The 7107-nt window shown below is 36.4% G+C and overlaps 1 protein-coding gene across 1 annotated transcript in view; it reads right to left on the reverse strand.

Annotated features, from left to right (window-relative positions):
* LOC125229918 (DCN1-like protein 4) overlaps nt 1-7107 on the reverse strand; it is a 373938-nt gene that overhangs the window by 162121 nt on the left and 204710 nt on the right. The gene's annotated exons all lie outside the window — the stretch shown is intronic.

The following is a 7107-nucleotide window of genomic DNA, read 5'->3' on the forward strand; positions in this document are numbered from 1 at the left end:
TCTGAAACCTTCTACAAGCCTTATCCGTTACCAACTCAACACTAAATCGACGTAAGAAACAAGCTTTTCCAAAGCAAAAATAATCTTTAAACATATTTATGTCAGGGTGAAACTCCTGTGAAGAAAATTTCGGGGAGGATTTGGAATTGTTAATGGCAAAAATGATTCAAATACGAGCATAAAGCGGAACCGCGAGGTGGAATTTATGAAATATCTCCGAAAAATCAGTTGTGCCAAAACGACATTTCTTACTGATAATGTCGCATGTATAGAGGTACGGTGTTATGGTGATGATTTTTTCCCCTCACTAGCTCGGAAACACGTGTTTTGTCCTTTAATACCAGCGGGTAAAAACGCATTTTATCCAATAGTGGGTAAAGTAATTTGACCTTGAATAAAGTCAAATTAACTGCTTTAAAATTGATAAAAGTAGGTGAATCTAGTAATAAAGATGATTTACCACCTGTGGAACTACTGGAAGCAGTCATAAACGCATTTTTTGCGTTGTAGTTTCCTCGCTATAGTGAGGGGAAAAGTTTTGTGTTACACTCGGGTGCAAATGTATTTTACTTCTCGTGTGTTAAAAAACTCGCAAGTTCAGCTCACTTGCTCGTTTTTCAATTCCACACTCGACGTTAAAATATAACTTTGCGCCCTTGCATAACAAATAACTATTTCACCATGGGTGTAAAAATATTATTTTACAAGCATCAAAGGATCAATTTAAAGATCATACCGGTAGGTAATTTATAAGGAAGAAAATCTTTAAATGGTTATGAACCACTACTATACGATTATGATAATGGTCATAAGTCATAACGACTCTACAATGACTGCGTTATAGAGACATTTGAAAAGTAATATTAAAAAACTAAAAAGCAAAAAATAATAAACCTTTGAATTCAGATTTCTTATCGTATTGCAATAATCTAAACATCCAAATTATAAACAAATCAATTATTTTTGCAGTCGGTACCAGACCTGTTCGTCGCCTTGCTATTGCCTGTTTGCCCCACCCAACCATACGCAGGCTGGCACCGACTCCAAAAATAATTGATTTGTTTATAATTTGGATGTTTAGATTATTGCAATACGATAAGAAATCTGAATTCAAAGGTTTATTATTTTTTGCTTTTTAGTTTCTCCGTGTTTTGTAACGCGCTTATTTTTGAAGGCGGTTTTATTTTTTGTTAAAAAAGTTTATTTATTTGTTGATTTTTAGTGGTTCCTATTGATATTATATGTATCAGTCCGAATACATGTACACTAGTGAAAGAATTATCCTTTAACTCCTAACCATTGAGGAGTTGACCTTCCATCATCAGCTCAGCCACATAAAATTATTACCATCAGGCGTAAATACTGGTTTACCTTTGAAAAATACACTGAAAACATTACATGTGCCTATAACATTTGAAGAGTTCCCTCGATTTCTCCAAGATCCCATCATCAGACCCTGACTTGGTGCCAATGGGACCATCTCGGGGTTATACCCGTTCGATCAAAAAAAAAATTTTGAAAATCGGTCCACAATTCTCGGAGATATCGAGGAACATACAAAAAAAAAAAAAAAAAAAAAAAAAAAAAAAAAAAAAAAAAAAAAAAAAAAAAAAAAAAAAAAAAAAAAAATCCTTTTTTGAAGTCGGTTAAAAACTAAGGTATAGGGGGTAATCTTGACTGGCGGGTTTCAACTAAACCAAATATTTTTCGTGCATTTTGCGTGTCCACTAAATACGCGTACCATAATAATTTTAGTCCTGAATTTGCTGAGTTCACTTTATTACAAGCACAATTTTTAAAAATTTTAAAAACTACCCCGTTCACGATTTTATCCACAGAACTAAATCAAGATAGAAGGAAAAAGTGTATCTACTTCGCGTGCGGAAAAGTTAAATAGCGAGCGACATTGTTCGCCGCGCAAGTCAGTCTGCTCCCGACCGCTGCCCGCGAGTGACATACAGTGAAAAATACAAAATGGGTCGGTATTCGATAATTAACTGTTCAAACACCACCAATAAAATCAAGGGTGTTAAACAAAGTGTTTCCTATCATCGGTAAGTACCATTTGTCCTAAAATATTTTTTATTAAATAAAAAACACGATTTTCCTATTTTTATCATCAAAACATTAGCTGACGTACGGCCGTCAAACTAGTTTTCTATTGCGGCTTTAATTTGACGAGTCCGACTTAGCGTGCGTTTAAAACAAGCGATATAAAAATAGGCTATTCAAACTGTCGAGACAAAGTGAAGGTAGATTTGTTATTTTGTTCGTCGAACTTAAGAATAGTGGTGCACCACGGAACTATATCGTCATGTATGCTGCGATTTCCTTATTCGATTTAAATCGATTTTGCGAAGCAGTGGAAATTATAATTATGTTTTTATATTGTTATGAAACTATACATATAAAGTACGAGTGAAAAGTAAATTAAACTTTAAAATAGGTTACAGTTACGGTATTAACGTTGAATTTGTGGTCGGCAGAAAAACAAATACAAACATAATACGCTCTATATTTATTATTAATAAAAATAACTCTAAAAATGTGTTAATGGTTAATTATATTTATAAATTACTAAAAGTTGTAACAAATAACATGAGGATAATTCTGTGAGTACATGGTCGATTTTCTTAAAAATATTACGAAATATTAACTAATATTAATACCTACCTACTAAAATCTTTGTTCCTGGCCTTAGGCAAATTATATACCTACTAGTGAATTGTTTGTCATCACACGAATACAGGTATATACTTACTTCATTTCACAACGAAGATGAACATCCGATATTTTTAACTTCGGCGGGCATCCCGCATGCAACCTCCACAATCGATTGAATGGGTTACGCGGCGACAACGTTCCCATCACTAAAGTACACTCGTGACGTCATAGGCTCGACACAAAACGTTACACGCTCGGTTTCGCTGTTAATCGCCGAGCATTTTCCTTCTATCTTGATTTAGTTCTGTGATTTTATCCCATAGCTTAGATTGGAATCCACCTGAAGGCCGTATCTAAATTGTAAACTACTATTCCCTACATAAAACATTAGGTGTAACAAATGAGTGCGACAACCGATCCTTTCGCTACCCTAATAAATAGTATTTTATACAATCGTGATATACACTTGATATGCACTTTAAGCTGGAGACCGCAGATTGCCGAAATCAGTCGGAAGGTTACGGGCACTCTTCACGCACTCAACAAGCTCAAACACTTCTTGCCAGTCAAAACTAAAACACTGCTAGTTAACACCCTGATTTTACCCATTATCGACTATGGTGATGTATGCTGTCCTGACTTGAACGAGGAGCTTCTTGACAAATTGGACCGACTCCTTAACAATTGTATCCGATTCATCTTCTGTCTTCGAAAATTTGATCACGTGTCCGCATTTCGCTCACAGCTCGGCTGGCTTCCCATTCGTCAACGGCGTAATATTCGCATGCTCTGCACTCTTTATTCTATTCTTAATGATCCACACTCCCCTGGATATCTAAAATCTCTTTTTAATTTTTCTGATGCTTCGCGGGTCCGTCAGTTTCGCTCTACCGGCAATCTCACTCTTTCTATTCCTCTTCACCGTACGGGCTTCATGTCATACTCTTTCGCCATTCAGGTCATCCGCCTCTGGAACGGTCTACCACCTAACATTAGGAAATTACCCAACAAATACGTTTTTAAAAAATCTGTGCGCGACTTCTTTGCTGGCAGCTTAAGGTAGAATTGAATGTTATCTTTCTGACAGGTTAGTAATATTTATATATATATATATATATATAATTTATATATATGAGTACCTATGTATTATATAACCTATCGTTATTTATGTAAAAATAGTATGTAATTGTATGTACGTTAATATATTATATGTCTAAGCTTTTGATTGATATTTCAAAATTGGTCTCTTAATGCACCGCCTACAATCTTCTCTGCTTTGCCCAAAGGTTGACTGGTAGAGAATGCCTCATGGCATTAAGTTCGCCTTTTGTACACTAAGTTGTTCTTTTGTGCAATAAAGTTTAAATAAATAAATAAATAAATAATACAAAGCTTTTCAGTCGAGTACCATGTTTAGGCCACGAAGCTTGCTGAGTGGCCTAATAGTACGGTACGAGAGTCATGCAAGTTAAAATTAATGTTAATAGCGTCGTTCACCGTTGTATCAACATCGAATTACCTAGCAACCACTTGTTTGTAATAACCGTCTCTGATTGGCCGATAACGCGACAGATAAAAAAAAATGTGTTTCAGATGCCGACAAATTTGCCAGGTATCGCAAATTGGTATAGAAATTGTATGAAGTTCTTTTTAGGGTTCCGTAGTCAACTAGGAACCCTTATAGTTTCGCCATATCTGTCTGTCCGTCCGTCCGTCCGTCCGTCCGTCCGCGGATAATCTCAGTAACCGTTAGCACTAGAAAGCTTAAATTTGGTAATAATATGTATATCAATCACGCCGACAAAGTGCAAAAATAAAAAATGGAAAAAAATGTTTTATTAGGGTACCCCCCCTACATGTAAAGTGGGGGCTGATATTTTTTTTTCATTCCAACCCCAACGTGTGATATATTGTTGGATAGGTATTCAAAAATGAATTAGGGTTTCCTAAGATAGTTTTTTGATAGTATTAATATTTTCGGAAATAATCGCTCCTAAAGGAAAAAAAGTGCGTCCCCCCCCTCTAACTTTTGAACCATATGTTTAAAAAAATATGAAAAAAATCACAAAAGTAGAACTTTATAAAGACTTTCTAGGAAAATTATTTTGAACTTGATAGGTTCAGTAGTTTTTGAGAAAAATACTGAAAACTACGGAACCCTAATACACTGAGCGTGGCCCGACACGCTCTTGGCCGGTTTTTATTTATTTTGAAATTATTACAGTTAACTAAAGTCAACTATAATGAGATTATTATAGTTGAGTCGGAACTGCCATAGAGTATCTAACACTGAAAAGTTAGCACTTATAGTTTAGTCTGTGGTGTCCTAATTGACAGATTACAGTCGACGAGTAGAAAAATACTTCTAACACTCTTAGTAAATGAATCGAACTTTCGGTGCCTAGCCAACGTCACGATCGCTTACGCTTGGTAAGCGTATATTTAGTAGTAGCTAGCTTCCCTATCAACAGAGTATAATAATAGTACATTACATCAGAGGCCGGGAAAATGAGGATTTCCGGCCAAGTGGGTATAGCGAGCGAGCGTGCGAGCGCGGCGGGATAGGGATACGAGGCCGGGAATCCGTTTTCACGCCGAGGCATGTATAGTGCTTTTCTCAAACATACAATGAAATAAAATAAAAATGCTCTAAAGGACAATATTTTATAAAAAAAATGTTAGTTTGCAGGCCTAGGCCTAAAAAATAATATGAAATCCCTTTACAGTCCTCTCGAGTTGTTGCGCCCAAAAAGCGATACTTCCCAGCCAATTTTAAGGAACGTAAAGACAATATTTCATTGCATGTTTGAGAAAAGAATATTATCGTACAGCATGGCCACTCCTTGCTTCGGCAGGTCTGTCATCTGATGACTTTCATGCACTTTATTATCACACAATTACTAATAAATTGTAAACAAATATAATCGCTTCGTAAAAAGGATCCAACTAACACCCATTATTGAAAAAAAAAAACATCGAATATACGAGGTGCGGTCCAAAAGTTTCCGGCCTAACAAAGAAAGGGCTTACATATCTTTACAATTTTATTTTTATTTTGAAATATAGTCTTCCTCTGTCACAACGCACTTTTCAAATCTCTTTATAAGCTTCTCCATCACCTAATAAAAATAATAAAGATTTTTGTCTTCAAAATCGCCCTAAACCGCACGGGTCACTTCGTCAAACGAAGATTTTTTTTTTCTACTTCAGTCTACCTTAAGTTTTTAGAACAAATAATAATCACTTGGGGTCACGTCTCGAATATAAGGTAGGTGCCGAATATTTTTGAAGACACGTTTCGTCATAGCAACCTTGTAAAATGAAGCAGCGTGAACGGGGAAATTGTCGCGGAGATGCCCTTGTGCCTCTGCTAAGTTTTTAAAGACTATTCTGCATAATCTGCTATCGTAATTGGACAAAAAATATTGCGTAGCATCTGCTATTTACCGTAGTCTACCCTTCTTTTATGTAAATCGTTAGAATTTCGTGACAACCCTAGAATACCGTAGCCTTTATCTTTTTTCGTGCATTTTGTGGCAGAGGTTGTTCTAGGCGCCTTTTCACCATGACGTTGTCACTCCATTAATTTTCTTTTGTACAGAGTATCGTCTTACATAACCATGGTTTCATCTACAGTAGCAATTGCATTCAAAAAACTCGCTACGCGGTGTCTATGCTGGTCTCAAGTTTCATGAACTCACGGTTTTTCACTCATCTCGCTGTAAGCACGATACAAGTTTGGACACTAACCTAGCACTAAACACCGTAAAAAAACCTACAGCCAACAGACACCTAAAGAAACTATACACCAAAAAAGTGGAATAAATGACGAACACAATGATATCCATACTTTTTTAAACTCTTCCGCCATATTTGTCGGGCCGGAGACATTTGGACCGCACCTCGTAGATATAGAAAAAATATAGTCCGAGGGTATTAAGCAGGACCTCAAATGCCTCTATACCATCGTGTAGGTATATTACCATGAGAAGCATGCCATATACCTACTGAAACAGATAAATATCAGTTGCTCTATCTTCAATGAGTATAGTGTGTAACTGGTATCGCTTTTTCTCTGCCACATTATGAAAATTTTGTAGAGCAATTGGCGATCAGTCATATTTTGTCATGAAAAGTGGTGCCATAATGACGTCACATGCTCGTGGATTTCTAGTATTTATACACGCTCCGATCAACACCAGCACACTAACAAATTGTATACATAATATCTGGGCAACCGAGCTTCGCTCGGTTCTGTTTCGTATCCTTGACATGTGTCGCCATCTAGTTCAAAAATTAATAGTACCTACATCGAGCGAAAGAATTCTCAGCCTTAACAACACAACTACTCCACACGAGATGGCGCGCATTTCGCCACAAAAACTCAAATAGTGTATTTTTCTATTCGTTTTAGCCTTGACCTGTGTCGCCATCTAGTGTTTG

This window comes from Leguminivora glycinivorella, chromosome 9 (assembly GCF_023078275.1).
Source record: "Leguminivora glycinivorella isolate SPB_JAAS2020 chromosome 9, LegGlyc_1.1, whole genome shotgun sequence".
Classification (NCBI taxonomy): Eukaryota; Metazoa; Arthropoda; class Insecta; order Lepidoptera; family Tortricidae; genus Leguminivora; species Leguminivora glycinivorella.